General features: G+C 33.4%; 1 pseudogene; it reads left to right on the plus strand.

Moving 5' to 3' along the window:
• The first annotated feature begins 2,765 nt into the window (after positions 1 to 2,765).
• LOC120212258 lies at positions 2,766 to 25,407 on the plus strand (annotated as a pseudogene).

Genomic DNA, 25,407 nt, shown 5'->3' on the forward strand with positions numbered 1-25,407 from the left:
AAAACAATACAACATTACCTTTTTGTCCAACAAAGTTTTAAGTGTTCTATGCATTTATTCACACCGTTGAGTAGTTCTTATTGTTGCACATAAAAAAATAATAGTTTTCATCAAATAAAATAAATAACAGAGAATATAAAGTGAATTCAACTATAATTAAAGTATTTTTAAGATATAAAAAAAGTCACTTGCATAAAAGTATCCTCGTATATATGCTTCTACCCATTTTTCTTTAGTCTCGCATAATTCTTTTACCTGTCTCATATTTTCAAATTTATTCTTATAAACTAATTCACTCCAAGCCTCTTCAAAAATTTTTAATGTTCTACACTTGTCAACACACCTCATAAATTCATCGTGAAATTGTTTATTACCATTTGATTTCGCATTCCTCATAAGATTTCATAAATATAATCTATGGTTCACCTCTAGGAGAACTTGAGCAATGGCATTTGCCATGGCTTTATCTCCATCGGTAATAACAGTAAGTGGTTTGTAGCCATCTCTTGCATTAATCAATTATTGTAAAACCCACGTATAAGTATCTTCTTTCACATTTACTACCAATACATATCTAAATGGAACTATATTTCGGTGATGATTAATGCCAATCAAGACTATAAATGGTTCGTCGTATGCATTACACTTGTACGTAGTGTCAAATGCAAGTACATGTCCAAATCCCTTATAATCGATACGTGATACACCATCACACCATAATAACTTCTCTAAGTTTCCATGTTCATCTCTCGCATGGCTCACAAAAAATAATGGATCAAGTTCTTGCTTTACATAAAGATACACCATCACTATTTCAACATCACCATCTTGCACTTCTTCTAGTTCGACCCTATGTAGTCGTATAAATCCTTTTGTATAAATCTAATATTCTCAAGAGAACCAGCTTCATTGATGAAATTTTACATCATTCTATTTGGAGCAATTCATGAGTTGTACATGGTATTAATTTTGATTTTATCAGCCTCGCTGATCTTTCAAAATGACCTAAAACCAAATCATTAGTAGGTAATACAAATTATAAATAATATTAAAAATAAATAGTAAAAAGTAATGCAAAAATACAACATAATCACATATTTATTTACCTGATACATGACACTTGTGTTGGCTTTACCATTTCATGACAATGATATGCGTGAAATTTCTCAACTTTTCAGAATTGACATTGCTCATTAAATTTGAATTTAATAAAAGCTTGACAACCAACTCTACTCATTGGTTTTGGTTCACGTTTTCTATTAGGCAAGTTTTCCACTTTTTCTGTCTAAATCCCTCTTTTTGACAAACCTATTTCTTTGAACTTATATGACTTGCACTTTAACTCCTTACTGTTGAACTCATTTGAACCCCAAAACCTTTAACTTTTGCATAAATATAGTAGAAATCAACACAATCCTCCAACGGCTTCCACTTAAACATATCCATGTCATTTTCATCATAATCTTGTAGTTCCTTTCCAATCTTGTCCCATATATCTTCATTGATGAAGTAATCAAAGGTCTTGTTATCGTATGTTTGTTTAGCATCATTGACATTAGATCCAAGTTGTGCTTATTCAGTATAAGTTTTACTATCCGGGTTATCTATTTTGTCATATTCATTGAGATTACAATTTATCATCTCCTCGTTCTTAATCTTTTCTTAATCATCCATAATCGCTAACTTGCTACAAATTAAATTAATGACACAAATTTATATTAAGTCAAGATTAATTATCAATATTAATAGCAAGTAAAATTTGCGTATCAAAATTAATATTATCAAGATAAATGATCACAATTAATATCAATTTAAAATTAAAATTAATACCAATAAAAATTAGGTGATTTTTCATTTCTTTTTTTTTACCTTTTTTTTTGTGTTTTGGGAGTTTATTTGTCTTATTATTAAAACAATTGTGATTATTGACAAATTGTTGTACCAATTTGAGGTGTTATGTTGGGTAGTTAGGTGAGACATGAAAATATGGGATTGTTGTGTTTTGTGCCGTGTTGGTTGTGGGAGATATTCTTGTCACCAAAAGGAATGATTTTATCCTGAGATATTTTCCTCTTTGGTTAAATTAAGTTAGTGAAATGTGTTTCGAATACAGGGAGGGAGAGATAAAATAACATAAATTTAATGCATATTTGATTTGGAATAAGTGAGTTTCATTCTTTTTCTGGAATGTTATATATTGAAATAATGCCTTTATACTCCTCTTTGATCCATTTTAAGTCCATTTTTCTTTATTTTTCTGATAATATATTATATATTTTTAGTTTCCCTGCATCTTCCCTCTTCTACCAGGCTTTGATTAACTGGATTCTGCCGCTATATATGTAGAAAGTAGGGAATTGGATTCCTTTATCGTTAATGTAGTACAATAAGATTGTCTTCTTTTACAACCTTTTGCTATGCTGCCAGTCTGAAACTTGATTATATATACATAAATAATTGCGTTTAAAGTTTTAATTTGTCTTTTTTTATTATTGGTTTCCTCAGCTGAAAGTAATTGTTTAATGCTTAGACGGTGAGTTTAATGTCTGTATGGCAATATTGTGATTGAAAAGAAGGAAATTGTAGGTTAGCTATAGGGGGTTTTATTATTCTGTTTTATTTCAGGTAGATACAGTCACACACTAATGAGTTGAAGATGGGTTACTTCATTGATGACATTTTTGTACTCTTTCTTGTTTTTCTTGTTTTTGTCCAATATTATATATGTTGATCTTTGTTTTGAGCCAAATGCAGTGCTTTTTGATAGTGCTTAATTTGAATGATTCAGATATGCATGTTGTTACATGTGTCAAGTATGAGGTCGGGTCATATTGAGCTATGTGCCTTGTATTTTTTGAAAAAAATTATATGCTTGGCAATCTTGTCTTATATGTACTTTTATCCCCCAGAGTTCAACCGAGATGGACTTTTTCTCTGAATATGGGGATGCCATCAGATTTAAGATTATGGGAAAAGGCAGTTATGGTGTTGTGTGCTCTACAATTGACACCCATACTGGTGAAAAGGTGGTGATAAAGAAAATACATGATATTTTTGAGCATCTTTATGATGCTGCCCAAATTCTTCGCGAGATACAGCTGCTCTGACTTCTACGGCATCCAGATTTTGTTGAGATTAAACACATATTGTTGCCTCCATCGCGTAGGGACTTCAAAGATATTTATGTTGTTTTTGAGCTCATGGAGTCAGATCTTCATCAAGTTATTCAAGCTAAAGATGACTTGACTAGAGAACACTACCAGTTTTTTCTTTATCAGCTACTTCGTGCATTGAAATATATTCACACTGATAATTGTCAGTCTATATTGGTTCCATTGCATTTTGCTGAGACTTTAACTTGGTATATAGCTATATTTGTGTTGATCAATTTTGATAATTATATATAAAGTTGTCCGAAATAAGCTCTTTGATGTTTGATCTTTTTAATGCTAGCTACAGTTTGTTTTTAGTTTTTGTCAAACTCCACCAATTATGCAATGATATTTGGTAAAAGTTTTGCTGGAAAATATTTTCATCTAGTCCATTTATTTTTAGAGAAAATAACCTCAGTGACCAAAAATGCCTTATAATATACGATTTTAACAAACTTTTTTTGGATTTGCCAAAATGACCAACTAAATCGCAATGCGATCGATAATTCGCAACGCGATCTCCGGTATCGCAAATCAGTTTCCAGATTCGCAACACAAACTTTGACTATCGCATTGCGATTTACATATTCGCATTGCGATAGTCCAAGTTCGCGTTGCGATTTATTCCAAGTTTGTTGCGATAGTCGAAGTTCGCGTTGCGATTTATTCCAAATTCGTTGCGATAGTCCAAGTTCGCGTTGCGATTTATTCCAAGTTCGTTGCGATAGTCGAAGTTTGCGTTGCGATTTATTCCAAATTCGTTGCGATAGTCCAAGTTCGTGTTGCGATTTATTCCAAGTTCGTTGCGATAGTCGAAGTTCGCGTTGCGATTTATTCCAAATTCGTTGCGATAGTCCAAGTTCGCATTGCGATTTATTCCAAGTTCGTTACGATAATCCAAAATCGTAACGACGGTATTGCATTTGTTTCTTAAGAATTTTCTCTAAAAAGATAGTATTCGCACGGACCACGACCACGACCACGACCACGACCACGACACGACTCGAGACGAGACGAGACGAGACAATACGAGACGGACGGCGGCGGCGGCGGCGCGCGAGAGTCGCCTTTGTTCTCTATCACTCAACAAGGAAGTGGGAAAGCCAAGCCTTAAATACCATTCCCAATAGTGTTTCTAATACTATGTGGGATTGAGCATTACCAACACTTGTTCCCAATACTATGTGGGATTGAGCCTTAAATAGTGATATTATTTTTGAATGTTTTGCTTAAAATTGCAATAATCGTGATTGATTGTAGATTGACTTTTAATTATGACATATTTAATCGTATAATACTAATGCAATTGGTTTTTGATTCAGTTGTTTTAAGGTGCATGATTGTTAATTGTTTCCTGAATAATCACATTGTATTGGAAACAAGTGTTGGTAATGCTCAATCCCACATAGTATTGGAAACACTATTGGGAATGGTATTTAAGGCTTGGCTTTCCCACTTCCTTGTTGAGTGATAGAGAACAAGGGGGACTCTCGCGCGCCGCCGTCGTCGTCCGTCTCGTCTCGGGTCGGGTCGTGGTTGTGGTCGTGGTAATACGTGTCTTCGACACGCCCGCGCGAATACTATCTTTTAGAGAAAATTCTTAAGAAACAAATGCAATACCACCAGTCGTTGCGATTTTGGACTATCGCAACGAATTTGGAATAAATCGCAACGCGAACTTGGACTATCGCAATTAGATAGTCGACTATCGCAATGCGAACTTGGACTATCGCAACGCGAACTTCGACTATCGCAATGCGAACTTGGACTATCGCAATGCGAACTTCGACTATCGCATTGCGATTTACATATTCGCATTACGATAGTCGAAGTTCGCATTGCGATAGCCCAAGTTCGCATTGCGATAGTCCAAGTTCGCAATGCGATAGTCGACTATCGCATTGCGATTTACATATCGCATTTCGATTTACATATTCGCATTGCGATAGTCGAAGTTCGCATTGCGATAGTCCAAGTTCGCATTGCGATAGTCCAAGTTCACGTTACGAATCTGGAAACTGATTTGCGATACCGGAGATCGCGTTGCGAATTATCGATCGCATTGCGATTTAGTTGGTCATTTTGGAAAATCCAAAAAAAGTTGGTTAAAATCGTATATTATAAGGCATTTTTGGTCAATGAGGTTATTTTTTCTTATTTTTAAGTTTCCAAAGGTTGTTTCCAAATTTCAGCAAACCTTTTATCCTTTAAGTTATATTCATATTTGGTTATAGCTGCGTCTTGTAGCATGCATTAATGTTTCTTGCTGCTATTTTCATGTTTCATTTTGTTTTCTGTTTTCCCATTTTTTTACAATGCCATTGATGTCTTGTGCTGTGGACAGGGTAGATTATATTTGTAGAGTGCAAAATGTATCTGATATTTGATCATTTGGTTGCACCAAATTGTTAAAAGTCAATTTTGGTGGCCAACAAATGTTGAAATTTAAGCAATTTTTGGCGGCTTTCGGTGGTGCATTAAATGCACCGAAATATTGGAAGAAAGGCACAACAACTTTTGTTGAAATTTGCTAAAGGGATAATTGCAATTTAATCCATGTACTTTAGGGTATTTACAAGATTAGTCCTTAAGCTTCAACTATAAATACCCTATCTCATTTAGCTTCAAAATCATCCCAAATCATTCTAGCTTTCTCCTAATACGAGAGAAATTAGAGAGTTTTCTTGAGAGTTGTTTTCTCTTTTTTATCAAGAAAGAATTGTCATTGTTTTCTCCTTGTTAGATCGAGAGAAATTGTAATTCCTATTTTCTCATAGTGAAATTCTTCTACTTTTGCCCGTGGTTTTTACCCTATATTATTTAGGGGTTTTTCACGTAAAATTTGTGTCTTCTTTATCTTCATTTTTATTTTCTTAAATTATCAGTTGCGATTTTGCTCTATCTGATAGCCGTATTTTGCAACAATTAGTATCAAGAGCTAGATTAGAGTGTGCAATATCTACTTATTGTCTTTGTGGTTGCCACCAAAAGGCGGATCCTCCAACATAAGAAAGTAAGAAGGTATTACCCATTCTTTGAAGGTTTCAGAGAACTATTCACGATAGTGAAATAGTGGGAGCTATCCGTATTAGAAGCTATGGCAACAAAATTTGATATTAAAAAGTTCAGTGGGAGAAATTTCTCATTGTGGAAATTGTAGATGAAACATTAAGGAGAAGAAGACATCTAAGGAGATATGGGATAAAAAAATCCAGGGAATACAAATTCTTGGGGTATGCTGATGGTGTAAAGGGGTATCGCTTGTGGTATCCCACTGCCCGCAAAGTGATCATCAGCAGGGATGTTATCTTTGTAGAAGATAAACTACAAAGAAAAGAAAAAGATAATAGCACTGAAAAGTCAGAGACTACATAGATACATGTGGAAAAAGAGGTTGAACAAGGAGATTCTTCCGAAGCAGAACCAACACATGATGAACAAGAACCAGAGAGTTTTGAAGCTCCAACAACTCGTCAATCAGATCGTTTGAGAAGACATCCAAATTGGCACTCATATTATGTTATAGAAGGAAATATTGCATACTGCCTTTTAATATAGGACGGTGAGCCATCAACATACCAGGAGGTAATAAATAGCTTAGATGCTTCACTGTGGATGATGACGATGCAAGAAGAAATTGAAGCCCTTCATAAAAATAATACATGGGACCTTGTGTCACTACTACAAGGAAGGAAGCCAATTGGTAACAAATGGGTCTTCAAAATCAAGCGAAATGGTGATGATCAAGTTGAGAGGTATCGTGCAAGATTGGTGGTCAAAGGATATGCTCAAAAAGAATGTATTAATTTCAATGAAATCTTTTCTCCTGTGGTTTGACTAACAACAGTTCGAGTAGTCTTGACAATGTGTGCTACATTGAACTTGCATCTAGAGCAGCTAGATGTTAAAACAACTTTTCTTCATGGAAATCTTGAAGAAGATATTTATATGCTCCAACCTGAAGGTTTTGAAGAAAACCAAAAGAAGAACTTGGTTTACAGGTTGAACAAATCTCTGTACGGTCTAAAGCAGGAGCCGAGGTGTTAGTATAAGAGATTTGATTCCTTCATTATGTGCCTTGGATACAATAGACTTAATGCATACCCTTGTGCTTATTTCAAGAGGTTTGATGATAACAATTTTGTTATATTGCTGTTGTATGTGGATGACATGTTGATTGCATGACCCAACAAAGATCATATTGAAGAATTGAAGGCACAACTGGCTAGGGAATTTGAAATAAAGGACTTGGGATCAGCAAAGAAGATTCTAGGGATGCAAATTCACCGAGACAGAAGTAATAGGAAGATTTGGCTTTCACAAAAGAATTACTTGAAAAAGATCTTGTCACGATTCAACATGCAAGATTGTAAGCCAATTTCTACCCCTCTTCCTATTAATTTCAAATTATCCTCCAGTATGAGTCCTAGCAGTGAAGAAAAGAGGATGTAGATGTCTCGAGTATCGTATGCATCGGCAGTGGGAAGTTTAATGTTCGCTATGATATGCACAAGACCAGACATTGCACAAGCAGTGAGAGTGGTTAGTCGGTACATGGCAAATCCAGGCAAAGAGCATTGGAATATAGTAAAGAGGATCATGAGATACATCAAAGGGACCTCAAATGTTGCATTATGTTACAGAGGTTCAAACTTACTTATCAATGGGTATGTCGATTCTGACTATGCAGGGGATTTGGATAAAAACAAATCTACAACAGGATATGTGTTCAAAGATATTGGTGGAGCTGTAAGCTGGGTTTCAAAATTGCAGTCAGTTATGACTACATCTACAACAGAAGCATAATATGTAGCAGCTACACAAGCCAGTAAAGAAGCAATTTGGTTGAAGATGCAATTGGAGGAGCTTGGGCACAATCAAGAGTATGTATCTCTGTTTTGTGACAGTCAAAGCGCCTTGCATTTAGCAAGGAGTCCAACATTTCGTTCAAGGACAAAGCACATACGAGTTCAGTACCATTTCATTCGTGAAAAGGTGGAAGAAGGGACGGTAGATATGTAGAAGATCCATACCAAAGACAACATAGCATATTTCATGCCGAATGCGATCAATGCTGATAAATTTACCTAGTGTCGATCCTCCAGTGCCTGTCAGAAACGTAAGCAACATGAAGGTACAATATAGAAAGAATGGTGTGAAGATATGATTGTTCTAATCAAATCTTCAAGTGGGGGATTGTTAAAAGTCAATTTGGCAGCCAATAATTGTTGAAATTTAAGCAATTCTTGGTGGCTTTCGGTGGTGCATTAAATGCATCAAAATATTGGAAGAAAGGCACAACAACTTTTGTTGAAATTTGCTAAAGGGATAATTGTAATTTAATCCCTGTACTTTAGGATATTTACAAGATTAGTCCTTAAGCTTCAACTATAAATACCCTATCCCATTTAGCTTCAAAACCATCCCAAATCATTTTAGCTTTCTCCCAATACTAGAGAAATTAGAGAGTTTTCTTGAGAGTTGTTTTCTCCTTTTTATCAAGAGATAATTGTCATTGTTTTCTCCTTGTTAGATCGAGAGAAGTTGTAATTCCTATTTTCTCATAGTGAAATTCTTCTACCTTTGCACGTAGTTTTTACCCTATATTATTTAAGGGTTTTTTACGTAAAATTTGTGTCTTCTTTATCTTCATTTTTATTTTCTCAAATTATCAGTTGCGACTTTGCTCTATCCGATAGCCGTATTCCGCAACACAAATGTCTACTATAGAGACTTAAAACCAAATAATATTTTGGCAAATGCAAACTTAAAATATGTGATTTTGGTTTAGCTAGAGTTGCATTTCATGATACACCTATGACGCTATTCTGGATGGTATGCCAATTAAAACAACTATCCTTTGATGTTTTCATATTTTAATTGTTGTCTACATCCGTTACATAGAAAGAGCTGATTTTTCTGGACCTTTTTGCTGGACGTTTTTAGGATTATGTTGCTACCAGATGGTATAGAGCTCTAGTGCTCTGTGGATCCTTTTTCTCCAAGGTAAAGGGGTCCTCATACAGAGCCATTAAAGTTTGGAACTCTGCAAACTTAAAATCATGTGATTTGTTTATTCCCTTTATGAGCTTATATTGGTTGAAGCTAGATCTATGCTTCATTTTATGCTATAAAGCTTACTCCATTCTACGGTGCATGCAATGTTCTTTTTAGATATTCAGTTTCTTATGTACTACTAGTTTCTTTAACTTGGATCAAAAGGTGAATTTAAAAGTGTGGTTATTTTAACAGATGTGCCCAACTAGTGTTTAAGCTTTCTCTAAAATGCATATTGATGGATTATTAGGTTGATAAGATTTTCATAGCATGCAATACTGTAGCAATTTATTTCATGAAATGGTTGCTTTTTCTCTGGTTTGACGGGCATATCCAAAATGAATGGTTCAAAATATCTATCTTTGCGCTAATATGAATTTTCCAAATCTTTATTGAACTCATTAATTTTGCTAGTACTTATGTGATTTCCAGTTTCATACTGTTCAAATTTTAATGAATAATTAAAGTTTGTAAGAAATGGTGCTGTCGTTTACTTTATCCATATGAGTTTTCATCAAACTCCAATTTGGTTTTGGAAAAAATATTTAATGTAGCATGCAAGTTATGGTATCCTTCATCCTATGTACCCTCTCGTGTTTTAGCAATATACAAGATCAAGTGTTTCCCAATGGATATTTGTTCATTTTCATTTTTTTATACATGCTCTTTTTACTTTGAAAATGATTGCTCCATGATGGGTTTTCTTTTAATTTACAAGTTCTTTATTAACGTTTATCTTACCTGGAATGGACGCTTCATGGTCTTTCTGTTCATTTTCTAATTTCTATTGTTGTCTTTGTTACCTCAAATTAAAGCAGTATACACCTGCAATTGATATCTGGAGCATAAGGTGCATCTTTGCCGAAGTATTAACTGGGAAGCCACATTTTCCTGGGAAAAATGTTGTTCACCAGCTGGATTTGATGACTGATCTGGTTGGTACGCCTTCATTAGATACAATATCTCGAGTACGCACATCTAGACTTCTGAGCGGTTTTTTGATCATAAAGATGTGACACCTGTTAACTTCCTTATTTTTCTTCTTGTTCACAGGTTCAAAATGAAAAGGCAAGGAGATACTTGACTAGCATGAGAAAACAAACAACCAATCCCATTTGAACAAAAATTTCCAAATGCAGATCCTTTGGCTCTACGTCTACTGCAAAGGTTGCTAGCTTATGATCCAAAAGACCGGCCAACAGCTGAAGAGGTTTGTTGTTATCATAGAGTATTGGTTTTTCTCTGACAATTTGTTGCTGCAAATTTTCTTTTAGTTTCTACATATATGACATCAATTGTTTTTTGGATTTATAATTATTGCATCTTTTGATTTGGTATGTTTCAGGCTCTTGCCGATCCCTACTTTAAGGGGCTGACAAAAGTTGAGAGGGAGCCTTCTTGTCAGCCAATTACAAAGATGGAGTTGGAATTCAAGAGGCGAAGGGTCACAAAAGATGATATACAAGAGGTAATTTTCCGCGAAATACTGGAATACCATCCTCAGCAGCTGAAAGACTATATGAATGGAACTGAAAGACTGAAACACACTCAAAACGGCTCCAATGAGGAACTTATCACAATCAACTCCCGCCTTTGTACTGATCTACCAACTCATGGTATCTCAGCATCATCTGTCTCGGATCCCCTACATCATTAACTCATTATTTTTAAACTTACATCAAGTTCATTAGTGATCATTCTGCTTCTACATGTTTATTTTCTAACGTATCGTTCTTTATGCAGTGCGGTTGATCAATTCAGAAAGCAGTTTGCACATCTTGAGGAAAATGGTGGTAAAAGTGCACCAGTTATTCCACTCGAAAGAAAGCATGCTTCCATTCCAAGGCAGATATAATACTCTACCTTTTACTTTCAATCTTGTTACTGTCAATGCCTGAACTTGTGCTTGTGGGCTTCCGGAAAAATACTACTCATGCATTTATAATTATTGTAATGAAACCTAGCTTCTCCTTTTGTAGTGGAAAAACTCTTCCGAGGGGAAGATGAAGAATTAAAGGAGTAGAAAAGTAGTAAGATGGAAAATATAATATTTTCTTTCCATTGGTGTGCTTTGTAGGAAAGATGGAAAAATGAAAATGTAATTTTCTTTCCATTCATTGCCCCGTAGAGTTGAAAAATGAGGAAAGAAAATAAAGCTTTTGAAAAATACCAAATGCTGAACTAACGTGCATCTCTTAAAGATTCTCTCATCTTTTCATTCCTAGTGCCTCTAGTTTCGGATTTTTGAGCGGATATATGAGTTTGGGAGAAATTCATATGCAACTAAGTAGTTAAATACCAGGTTGAAATGAGGTTTTGGAGCTTGATAATTATGCATAAACTAATGAAAGGTCAGGTTATTCAAAAGAGCTTCAGGTAGGGGCAATGTTCTCTCATAAATATGTTTTTGGCTAATCTGATGGGATAAGGGTGAGCATATAGTGTGATCATGATATTATATGCAATATTTTATCTTCGCTTGATACCTCACTAGTTTGATCATTATATTATATGATACTTTTATCTCCCAGTGATGTCTCTCTAGTTTGATCATGATATTATATGCAATACTTTTATCTTCCCGTTGATGCCTAACTAATCCTCATATGCCCTCTTTGCCTCACTAGTTTCATCATGATATTATTGAAACACTTTTGTCTCCCGGTTGATGCAATCTTCATATGCCATCTTTATGTAAAATCTTAAGGCAATTTCTCTGCACAACTCTCCTATGGGTTATCATATCCAATGGTAGGATTAACCTTTCCTTTTTTGGCTCTCTTGAGAGTTCCATGTTAGCTCACACCCAGCTGATCGGCTGTTTGTTTTTCCTTTTTGTTTTTGGTAAAACATTTTTTACATTACCTTCTATTGAAGCCAGTTGTTTGCATAGTGTTTTAATTTTTTGGCACATTAATCTGATGGTTAAAACTGGAATCCTATGAATTCGCAGGTCCACTATTGTACATTCCAATACCATTGCCCCCAAAGAGCAACCAAGCCTCAAGTCCTTGAAAGAAAGGCAAAATGCAGAAGAGGCATACAGCAAAAGTTCGAGGGAAACCGAAGCCATTCCACTGCATTTATCAACAACCTTGTGTAGACACTCGTTTTTTATTGGGCTAAATATATATATATATATAATATTATAATAATTTATTAGTACTATTAATTTTATTTTTGTATGACCCGTTCAACCCCATATCCCACGTCCCAAAATGGAACTGTCACAGGAACATGCATAGTGGGATTGTGGAACCACATTAAGGGATCTCAAGTAACTGCTTAATGCAGTTCTAATAAACTGCCTACAACCTACGTACCATGGTGGAGGCTATAAAAAGAGCAACAGGGAGAGAAAAGCTGGGCAGCAAAAGGAAACAAGAAAGCTCCAGTTCTGAATAAGCAGAATATTCAATTCCCTCCCCTAAAGAATTTGCTTCCATATTATTAATGTTTATGCTTTACAAGACGGCCAACAGGGTCATTAACAGAAGCGAAGCAACAACACTTTTGGAAAAACATGTTCAAGAATCTTATCATTCTGCAACTCCAACGCTTACAGAGAAGGTATGTACATTCACAGTCCCATAATAAAACTGGGTCTTCAACGCCATTTATATTTGCACAACACCCTCTTGTCTGTGTATGTTAAATGCTTTGGAGTGGACAAGGCACGCCACTTCTTCGATGAAATGCCGTAAAAAAATGTCGTGTCTTGGACTGCGATCCTATCGGCTTATGTCAAGAGCGGAAACCATGAAATGGCCCTTCGAGTTTTCGATTCTATGCTAATATCTGGGCAATGCCCGAATGAGTTTACGTTGTCGATAGTGCTGCGTTCATGTTCGGCTTTCGGAGAGTTTGAGTATGGGACTTGCATTCAAGCTCGGCGATGGAGTCAGGCTTTGCGACTTTATGTCGATATGGTCGAGGCCGGGGTTACTCCAAATGAGTTTACTTTTGTGAAGCTTTTGGGAGCTTGTGGTGTCCATGGTTTAAACTATGGAAAATTGGTTCATGTTCTAGCTGACTATAAGCCAACACAGGCCGGTCATACTTGCACGTGGGAGGCAATTTTTGGTTGAACATGTAAATTTAGATTGTATGTTAATTTGTTGGCTTGTGAAGAAAATATCTTAGCTGGCGCTACGTGTGTAGCTCTTGGTTTTTCTTTTCTTTTCGTTTATTTTTTTATTTTTTTATTTTTTTATTTTTTCCTTTAATTTATTTAATATTTTTTATCTAATATTTTTGACTTTTTAGAGATATTTTCACCAATTAAAGGTAAGTAATTTGAATCGGGTTTTTAAATTTTAATTTTAATTTTTAATTTTCGCAATTAAGATAACTGACAAATTATTTGATACCGAAAAGACAGTTCAAGTGTATTAATCCTTTCTTGACTGTAACCGACTCCCGAACCCGACATATTTCTGGTAAAACACAGATCAGGTAAGATGGTGTCCGATTTACCTAAATATCGTTTTAAAATGATCGGTAGTGACTCTAACCATTTTCTTAAGTCGAAGCCCAATTCTGGGCCCGCCCGAAAGACGGGCGCGACACCTTGCAAGCTCTGCTGGGGACCTCAGGTAAGTGAGTCAGGCTAGAATTAATTTTCGATTGTCTTTTTAAGCGAAAATAGTAAATTTTAATTTTAATTTATTTATTCGATTCCAATTATTTATCTTTGATTATTTTTCAAATAAATAGTTGTACTGACGTTTTTTCAATGATTTCAAATTGTTAACTTTTTTCTTATAAGGCTCTATACTTGAGCTCCGAACCATTTTAAGTGGGGACGAAAGCGACGCATTCGTGAGAATTTATTCTCCGCATAGTCCTAGTAAGTAACTTTCGGGATTCATATACCTTATGTCTCCTTGTGAATTTATTCACCGCATAGACATAAGGGAATGTATCATCTCGAGTTTAACTTAGTCCACATAAGCTTATAATGGGCTTAGTACTAAGAGTCTGACAAGCCCAAGGGGCACCGACAATGAGAACTCGAGTATATTTTTTTAGAACCTAAACCAGGAGACTGCGAGGAATTAGATCCCACCTCAAAACCTCATTTCAAATACTAGGTTATTTTGATTATTTCCTGCTTTATTTCATGTTCAAAGCATGTGAACTATAAATTTATGCGGTTAGGACTAGTTCAAAATCAACTTGCGGTATAGTGATCATGTTCGGGTAGGAATTAAAGCATGTGGGGGTAGATATCATGCGGGGTAGGATTTTTATGTTCATTATTGTTTTGATTATTATCCTTACCTCACTAACTCTTTTCATTTTTGTTCTCTTTCATTTTACTTTCATCATTCGCATCATTCAAAAGAGGTGTTGATCCCCAAAAACGTGTTCATTAAACGTAAATAATATGCATTAATGGACAAAGGAGTTGTAATACAAGAGGTGAAAAACGTAGAGGTCCGGCTATGGTCAAGGAGACAATCTTCAAGATAGTTCAACCAAAAAGACGTGGTACCCGTAATCGAAGAATATGACACACTACTGTATTATAAAGGATTCAGAACAGACTGGGATTTGCACCAGGCACATCAAAAGTCAACCTTCTGAGTTGACAAAATTTGCAGGGGCAAGACGAGAAAAAAACTACTGACTTGGAGAGTCCCTTCAAAGACAGCAAGAGCAGGATGATAAAACGATAGCTGAAATTGGAGGCCATTGTTGACAAATTCAAAAAGCAAGCAAGTAAGGTTCAGATATATCCTTTCGATAGAGGGGCCCAATGACGTATTCGTCGGGAACAAGTTCAACAAAAGACGAAAGCCAGAGATGCAGTCATTCGAGACTTCTTGGAACAAGTACGAAAAGCAGCTCAAAACTTGCACGGTTCAGCCATAGAAGTCAGAATGGTTCGACAGGGTATTCAACCTGTGAGAGACAAAGACAGAGGACTAGTCAACCTGTTAGAAGCCGTTCGGGGTCTAGAGGATTTAGTAAGAATATATCTTTGATATTTTTGTCTCTTAAAAGATAAAACACTTTTGTTCCAATAAAGATTATTTATAATAACATACATGTTTTCGGATCAATACTTCGAACATTTCATGCATTTTGCATCTGCATTTCATTTTTAAGCATTTTCATGAACATGAAATTTCTTCATAGAAGATTCGATGTTGTGGTCTTAACCACATGACACCATATGGAAGCAAGATTTTAACAATTAAAAGGAAACTCTGAAATCAATATAGTGGAAGCCTGATCAGCTGGTTGTAGGACTAAGCCTGCCAGGATGATCTGAGAAAAGAGTCTCATATCCTAAGGGCTACGATGTTGAAGCTGTATGCAGTTACCACATAGGAAGATTCAGGGGAATGGGCAATCGAAGAAGGGGGCATTGCATCTACCATTTGCACTGAGAGCATTATTTTGTTTGAACATGTTTTTGATCTTTCATGTTTTCTTAATCTTTGAAACGGCTGAACTTATGCTACCTTCTAAGGTGGAATAATTGAACGATTTTTAATCTTTAGTTCTTCGAATATTAAATGAATTAAATATTCTTTTAATTCTTCAAGAATTGTAGATTTTTGACATATGGCAAGATTAGACCTCTATTATCCTGTCTAAAACCCCAAAATAAAATACCTTGATTCTTTACCCAAAATACCTCATGGTCAGTACCAAAAGACCAGATTTTGACATTACCACCTTTGAAACTTTTGAAAATTGCCTTTATCTTTTAGATGCACAAAGAGTCATACCCATACCTTTCTTTGGGTCAATAATGTCACATCATTGTCTTTTTAGACTCAAAATTGACATTTTTATACCATTAAAACCCAAGGCATTAAGTTGTTCATTTGTCAACTTGGGGTATCTCGCAGGGAGCCTGAACTTTGAGACCTGGTGGGAGCAAGAAGAAAGAAGAATTCATTCGAAATAACTCTATCATGCATTAATTACACTATTTTCATGTGAATAAAATTAATCCTGAAAATCTATCCCCCTAGGATACCTCTTATGTGAAGACTTCTATGTATGAAATGATAAACGACTTTCTTTCTTTATCTATTCACAACAGGAGAAAATATATATCTATTGTGTCCACTTTTGAGCCTATAGTATTTTTCTTCTAATTCAACCCTAACCAAGGATCACCCTCCACACTAGGGGGCAAGGTGGAAGAAATCTGCTTACATGAGTAAAGTTATCAATCCAAGGAGATACCAAAAGGTGAACCAAATGCCAAGTGTGAAGATCCAATCATAACAAAAAGAGGAAAAAAAGAAAAACAAAGAAAAAGCAAAGAGAAAATAAAAAAGAGAAACAAAAACAAAGGAAAAAGAGAAGAAAAATGATAAGATGCATATGCAAAGATTCTCTTGATTCAAATGACGCATCAGAATTCAAATTATAAGATTGATCAAGCACAATCATTCCAAAATCACTTCACTCAAAGATCATGGAATCCCATATTCCTATGTTTGGTTGGTCGGGAATCTCATTCCCGGTAATGTTTTATTACCAATAGTAGATTTTTTGGGGTATATTACCGGGAATGTCATTACCTCCCTTCCTTTAGGTATTGTAACATTACCGACGTTTTGGACTAAAATGCCTTTAATTTTTTTTTCAAAAATATCATTCTTTTGTCATTGAATAATAAAAATTCTATGAAGGTTAAATTATAAATTTATCCTTAAATTATTTTAGATTTACAAAAAAAGTCTATAATTAAAATTTTATATGAAGTTCAGGGGTTAAAAAAATTTACCCTTTCATTAAACCTTTTTTTATATTTTTAATTTTGTAAAAAAATTATATAAATATTATGAATTTAATTTTTTAAAGAAAATATATAAATATTTTACAATTTGTAATATTATACAAATATATAATAAGGAGAATTTGATTAAATATACATTCCAATAATCTTTTATTCCTTTAACCAAATATGTTAATCTTACATTCCTGGTAAACCAACCAAACACAAAATACAACATTCCCAGTAATCTTATTCCCTGGTAATATTTTATTCCCACTGGTAATCTTAAATTTCGTGAACCAAACGCACCCTTAGTAATTTGTAATTATTTGAGAGATCAAATTGCTAGATTTGGAAATTGAGATATGTTGTGTGAGCTTTTGAATAGTTTAGGGGCTTGAGTTATGATTGTTCCATCAATTTATAACTTTGAAATAAATAAATAAAATATTATGGATCAAAGGATTTGAACCCTTGCCCTCCAGAAAAGTGACTAAGCCAATTAGACTAGATTATTGTATTTGATAAGAAATGATAGAAAATAATTTTAAGTGGATTTAGCTGGGATTTTATAATTCCTTTTTTTTCACCCAAGAACAATTTTTTTATTCATGAAACACTCAAAGCTCCCAGAATCCTAACCCCTGCCTAAATCAATCGTCTCAATGTCTTTCACCCACCTCCGGTCAGTGGTGGTGTACAACGCCACCCCCAACCGCTCCGACAACCCTTTGCTACCTTAAATTCGATTGCGATTTCCCAAACTCGTTATTGTCGTCATAAAATGGAGAAAGAAGGTTCGAGAACCCATCTTCGATCTCCGTCTACATTTTCCGGTGATCGTTACAGTCCTCACCCATGGAAGTGCCTCCCTCGTTCGATCATAGCCCATCGATCCACTCGCTGAGCCTTACTGTCTTTCGCTGTGAGGATCAGTCGAAAGCTTCACCTAAAAATTAAAAATCCCGAAGTTGTTTTCGCGATTTATGGTCGAACTCACCCTCCGTTTGCTTCACCCCCCGACCACTAGACTCCTCGCCACTTTTCGATCAAAACCCATTTGGTTTCATCTCCCCGTTGTCGGGTTTTCATTATCTGCCATTGGATAAGCTTTTCGATCGTTTTATTTCAATTATTTCTTCGCGTTTGGCTGAATTTTTGGTTTGGATTTGGACTGATTTTATTGAGTTAATATTAGAGGAGTAATCAGTCGTTTCCCTGCTCGTGAGGGTAGTTCCAACAGCTTCGACCATTCTAGAAACCAGTCTAGTTAGACCAAATCGTTCTGAATCAGTCCCGCCCGAATTGGTCGGTCCAATCAAACAGGTAGACCGAACCGTTGGCCTTCTAGACCGTTGATTTTGACCTAACTGTTGACTTGATCGTTGATATAATCGTTAACCTACCCGAAGTTAATTTTGATATTTGATTGCGTTAACCGTTAACTTTGACAAAAAAATTAAAAGAAATTATTTTGAAAAGTTTTATTTTATGTTATTCAACGTTCTAAATCTGAATTTAAAGCCTGTTTTGTCAAATTCATGTCTTGATATAATTACGGATTAATAGATTAAATTCATGATTTGATTGGAAAATTTTGATAATTGATTTCTTATCTTCGAGATCGCTACATACTCAAATATTCTGATTTTAGAATAAATTCCTGAAGACCAATTTATTGGAAGTACTATATGAATTCGAATTATTTGAAACAACCAAAATATTCTAAAACTCGAAAATGACTAGGATAATCTCGAGTATTGAAATAACCTAAATACCCGCATGACTTGGAAATAAGTGGATGTCATTGGATAATTCTAGAAACACCGATAAACCTAATTATTGTACCACCCCCTTAAGGTTTGGAGCACGACCCAAGCATGTTGGTCAATCGAGTTACTGTTGGAATTGTAACACCTACCACCTGTATACTTATACCAATACATGTTATATATGTCACATTAGTTATTTAAAATATTTTCCACCTCAAAATGATTTAAAAAAAATCTTTTAGTTTTTCCAAAATTTAGTTATTATTAAAAATATTAAGTCACATAAAAACCGTCACATAATATTTAAAAATATTTTAATATAAAATATATCCCATAATAATAGTAGTATTGGGTAATACTAACCATGGTAAAGCATAATAAAGCAATTTTAGTTTAGCCGTTACAAACCGGTTCCAAAATGATTTAACAGAGCAACTAGGACATTTATATAATATATGCCACTAAGTTAAAATCACATCGAAGGATGTCTTACTGATACTATAATATACTCCTCGATGCTTTGAGTTGCTCATTACTCCTTACTCCTACTCCTGCTTTTTACCTACACGTGAAAATCATCACACGCTAAGTACATACTTAATGAGGTAATTTAAAATTATTAATTTGTGCAATACATCGCATGCATAAAATAAATGTCAGCAACAGCGTGATATGATCACTTTTAAATGCATTTCCCTCATACTGCCACAAGAACATAATAATAATTATAAAATATTTCCAATAAACCATAGTCCAAAATATTAATCTATGAGGAACCCGATGTAGGAGTCAAATATTGCACAGTAGTGCTGAGGTTGAGCCTTGCTCACCTAATAATGCACTGTAGTGCTGAGGTCGGGTCTTGCCCACCTGGTAGAGGTGGGTATACGGGCTACCCGCCCGTTTAGTCTGCGGGTTTTGACGGTGCGGGCTTAAACGGAGCGTTTTAAAAAGTCTGCAATCATAAACGGTTTTGAATTTTAAGGCCCGTTGCCCGTCCATTTAATCTGCGAGTTAAACATGCTTACCCGTGGCCCGTTAAATAAAAATAATTTAAATGCTTTAAATGCAATAAAAAAAATAATGTTCTAACTTGCTATACCTTTAAAAATGACCCAGTAACTTGAAAAGGAAGGTAACACCGTCAAAATAATAAATAATATTTAAATTTTATTTTAAATAGTCAGAAATGATTATAAAATAATATTTTTTTATTTTTTTAATCATTAATATATATATATATATATAACGATATAATTACTTAAACTCAAATTAAAAAAAACAATATTCACTTATATCACCAAATTGAAAAACAAATAAAACAATAACCACATTATACTTTTATAAAACACGATTATTCAAGGCTATAATATGAAGACAAAGAAGTGTCTACAAGCAGAAATTCAAACAGAAAAATTCAACAAAATCAAACATTATACAAATCTAACAAATTTTATTTTTAAAAGCCTTTAAAAGTTGAAAATTATGTTTTCAATTTTTTCTTTTACTTTTCTTTCTTATTTTTAATCCAAATATTACATGCCATGTGATATATTATTAGAATATCACGTGACTTTTTATAATTAAAGAACGAAATGGATAACATACTTCATGAAAAAATAAAGGTCAAAATTAAATAAAAAAATCTTTAAATACCAAAGTGATAATGATGTAATTTTATAAGACTAAAATACTATATAAATCTTGTAACTTTTATTTTTTAAAATGAAGAATAATTTGATACATTGTAAATGAAAAAAAATATCAAGCAACAGTAGAATTATGACAAATTCCCTAATAAATTTAAGAACTACAATGGTTATAAGTAACATCATATTTATATGTAATTTATTTTCTTTTTCTATAAAATTCTTTAAGTTTATTTTCTCTAAGATTTTATAAAATTTAAATTAAGCGGGCTATTGCGGGCTTCGTGGGCTACCCGCAGTTATACCCATTAAACCCGCGGGTTTAACGGTTCGGGCTAAAAAGCTCGTAATTTAAATGAGCTTCAGTTTTTGATGTCCAAAACCCGCATGGGCCACGGGTTAAACAGGTAGCCCGCGGGACTTAGCCCATATACCCACCTCTACCACATGACCTATACCATGTGCCTTCGCTAGACACTCTAGTCCTACTTAAATTTGTAGTATCTATACTCTATGACATGCCATTAATACCACTGAACCTCAATAACATACTTGGACATCTAGTCTTGAATTAATTCATCCATGGCAATGTATATCAATATGGTTTTAGCATTGGAAAGTTCATACCCGAAATATCATCCATGTCATATCATCACGAATATGAATGATCAATGCATTATATTTTCAATCTTGACATTTTAAGGATATGTCAATAATATGATGAATGACATAAATTTCATGCTGATATAAACAAGGTAGACTTATCGCAAGTCTTTCCAATGATGCATAAAACATCCATGTATAATGTCATGCATGCATTGCACTCACATTGACACTTTATATATATAGCAAAAACATTAGCCCCACTAAGCTTTCAACTGGTTCTTTTTTTAATCGATTAGCTTCGAGTACAAAGTCAGTTACGATCTGTACAAAGTCACCATTACATATTAAATCTTATGTTAGTAGTGTAATAACATAAATAAAATCCAATAAAAACAATCCTTAACAATATTTTTGAAACTTATTCGATAACAAATTACTTCCCATTTGTGAATTCTTTTAAATTTTGGCACCAACTTTTCCAATTTATATAAAATGCCCCTTCACCATTTTACCTACTTAAATTTCAATACTAAATCCCAGCATTGAAAGAATTTCCATCCAAGTCCATATAAAATGAATAATTATCTTAAAGCACCCCAAACTATTCAAATTTTTCATATAAAATACCAAACTTTCCTAACTTCTAAAATGATCATATTTTATATTCTAACATCAATTTCAATTTAAAAATAAAAATTTCAAGCATAGTATATTAGTTATTGAACAATTACACAACAAACCCTTAACTTTTTAAAATTACCAAATTAGTCCCCCAACTTTTCAAAAATTACTAAATGGTCCCAAATTTTTCTAAGGCTTGTAGAATACTTTCTACATCATTTCCAACCCTTAATAATTTTTCCAAAAGTTTTCCCATCCATTTAAGCCAAGGTCAAATACTTCAAAAATTCAAGGCTAAGGTTTTTTTTCTTCATGATTTTACTAAATTTTGATTCGATTCAAGCATGAAATCAACCTCGATCCAACCTTATAAAATCTCTACAATCAAAGAACTAATCAAATTTCATCAAAACACAAAGTTCCACTAACTTTAGGGTTTGGCTAAAACTTAAGAATGCATTTCTAGGAGGATTGAACATGTTTTAATCATCAAACAAGTTTGGAAATGAATCTACAATATCAAAAACATCAAGATTCATCATCAATTCCATAAACCCTAATATGAACATAAATCCTAGAATTTGGGATCTTTGAAATAAAGCAAGATTAGCAAGCATAAATGGTACCAAAAGATAGCAATTTTCTCGTAAAACAATTTTCTATTTCACGGCAAGATCCAAAAGCCTAAGAAAATTGCTCAAAATTGAAAAGAATTTTTATCTTACCTAAGGAGAGGTTCACAGCTTGGAGAGAAAGATAAACAAAGCTTACATGAAATTTTAGATTAATTTCATGCTAATTTATTCTTAATTTAAGCTGAAATGAATATTAAATTCATTTAATTGGGAAAAGACAAATTTACCCTTAATGAAATTCCATATTAACCACTAAACCAAGCCACATCAATCTTATCATCTTCCAAAAGTCAAAGATTAAAAACATATTTCACCCTTTACCATTTTGTCCATGCAACTTTCCAAAATTTGTAATGTTGCCATCCAACAATCCAAATTTAACATGAAATTAAATCCTCAAATCCAATGGTTTATATTATTTTCCATCATTTCAAAATTTGGAAATAATATTTTCAATCCTAATTTAGAATCCTTCAAATTTTCTCAAAATTTCTATTTGATCCAAATTACTGAATTTTATCGAACTTAAACAATTTTCTAGTTTTTAACATAAATCTCGTATCAAGAATCTGATTTTCATAAAACCCCTCTCAAATGTAAACTATCTATTTACGAAGTAAAATTTAATTTTAGGAAAATTACCACTTAGGTCCCTAAACATTTTTCACTTTTATACTTTGGTCACTAAACTTTCAAAACTTATATTTTGGCCACTAACCAAATTTTGGGATATTACAGGAATACAAAAAATTTTCCACCGGAATACTTGTTCGTTTCCTCAAGATAAGTTTATTGATAAATTCGGAAGGTGATCAGTTCAACTAGTGCAATTACTATTAAGACGTGAATATTCTGAAGGATATCGGTCCGAATGATTGGTGAGTATCGTGATGTTGAGATCTGTTTAATTTGATTTGACTCAAAATCTTGATAATTTGATATAAATCTTGAATATCACAAATCATCATTTTTTCCTCAATGGATTAAGTTACTAAGATTCTTCAAGAATCGTGATGACTAAAATGCCCATGATGGTCGAGTAATGAAAACACTTTTTTATATCTGAATCATAAATAACTCTGATGTAAGGTTCCTGAATACCTTTATGGTGCACCCGAAATTATGGATGCAGTTCTGGGGAACTGCATATCGATGTTCGGTTGGAGGGTATTACTGTGTTTTTAAAAATATGTTTTCCTAAGATAAACTACTATTTCTAGTTTTGTTGGAACACACTAGACTCCCCAACTCCATCTTTTGAATTTGTCTCTCTAAATGTTTCCTCTAAACTATAAGCTTCTTAATTGTTACCTAAAGATTTAATTAATGAACCTCAATTCACCACTAGAACATGTTTAAGCATGGGTCAATATGAAGGTTTTATGCTTTGCCATATATTTATTTGTCCTTTAGCATCATCTGGTAGTTCTGTATTATTGAGCTTTCTCAAAGCTCACTCTGTTACTCACCATTTCAGGTTAAAGAATCAATCCTGTGTAGTATTGGCATCAGTATGGGAGTTCCATTGGTGTCACTTGCAAAGTACGATACCTGTATAATTAGGGGGGATATAGGCCATATTTGTTTTTATATTGAGTTTGTAGCTTGCTTTAATGTTACGTATATTTGAATTCTGTTCTGATATATAAATGTTTTATGAACTTGTACAATTTATTTATAAATTATTTTACGGTTTGAAATAGTTTAACAAAAAAATTTATTTTTCCTGAATTTTTACTGAGGGTCGCTCCAGTGGCCCTAATGTGAAACTTCGAATCGGATTGGGTCTCCCATATGGGTCTGGGGCTGTTACAAAAGTTTAATGTCTATTATATAATTTGGAAAGTTTGGTGTCTAAAATGATCATTTTGATATAGTTCAATGTCCATTGATAAAGTTTACCTTAAAAATTAGTGGTGAATATTAATGTTTGACATCTATTCTAAAATTTTCCTTCTTTTAAAAGTATTGAGTAATTATGGTTGAGAATGTTTTTAGTTATTAATTACATGTATATTTTATAAATAAAACTGTTTAAATTCAATTTTTTAAATAAGATATTATTTTCTTTATCAGTGAAATTGTTCAATGGGTAAAAAAATACCATTAATACTTGAATTCTCTTACATGTACAATTTCCAAGAGTATGTAATATTAATAATGTTTTTAATTTCACATGATATTGATGAATTTTTAAAACCCTGAACAAATAGAGAAGATATTTACCGGAAATCAAAAGTTTTAGTTTTACAGTTAGGATATTATTAATGATTTTTTAATTTCTTATGATATTGGTGATTTTTCAAAAGTTTGCATTTTTTTAGGATAGTTAAAAGGAGGAGAAATTAAATATGTAGATTAATATTAGAAAATAAAAAGATATTCATTGAAAAATAATGGGTTAATCTCAGCTTTTGATTTTTTTCAATCCAACGGTCCTTAAAAAATGTAAAACTTTTAGTTTTACATTAATGTAAGTGGATAATATCACACATCCAACGGTCTTAAATATGTGTAAAACTAAAATGTTTTACATTGTGTAAGTGAATCTTAACCCCCTCTCTCTATATAATAATAAATGTTATTTATTTTATATAAGTTAAAGCTTCATTATATTTAGCGAAAAAAATTTAATTTTTTTAAATTCTTTTAAGATAGTAAGATGAACGTAAATAAATTATTAAGATAATCTGTTTTTAGTGAATATAAAAAATTAACTTTTAATCATTTATTTTCAATTTTAACGATGTTTTTAGTGAATATATTAGTATAATATTTATATTATATTTTAAAAATTTATATTTATATTAGTATAATATTTTTGTATTTATTAATTTATAAAATAAGTATATTTTAAAATAGATCATCGTGACCTCAACGATCATTTTGAAAAGACGGTTAAGTTGACGCATTAATCGAATCTCCAATTATTCTTTTTTCTTGGAAGAATTAAGTGTGGATTAATCAACAAAACAAATGTGCATATATATATATATATATTGTTTCCTACTGTTTTTTCTCTGTGATTTTGTAGGCATCCTACGACAATGGAGGATTTAAGCATCACCGACGAGAATGAGGAAAAACTAATTGAACTGACTAAAAAGATGGAAGTTCTTCAGAAAGAAAAGCTCGCATTGGGCAGAGAGAACAAAGAAGTGAAACAAA

Source organism: Hibiscus syriacus, unplaced genomic scaffold (genome assembly GCF_006381635.1).
Source record: "Hibiscus syriacus cultivar Baekdansim isolate YM2019G1 unplaced genomic scaffold, ASM638163v2 tig00000724_pilon, whole genome shotgun sequence".
NCBI lineage: Eukaryota > Viridiplantae > Streptophyta > Magnoliopsida > Malvales > Malvaceae > Hibiscus > Hibiscus syriacus.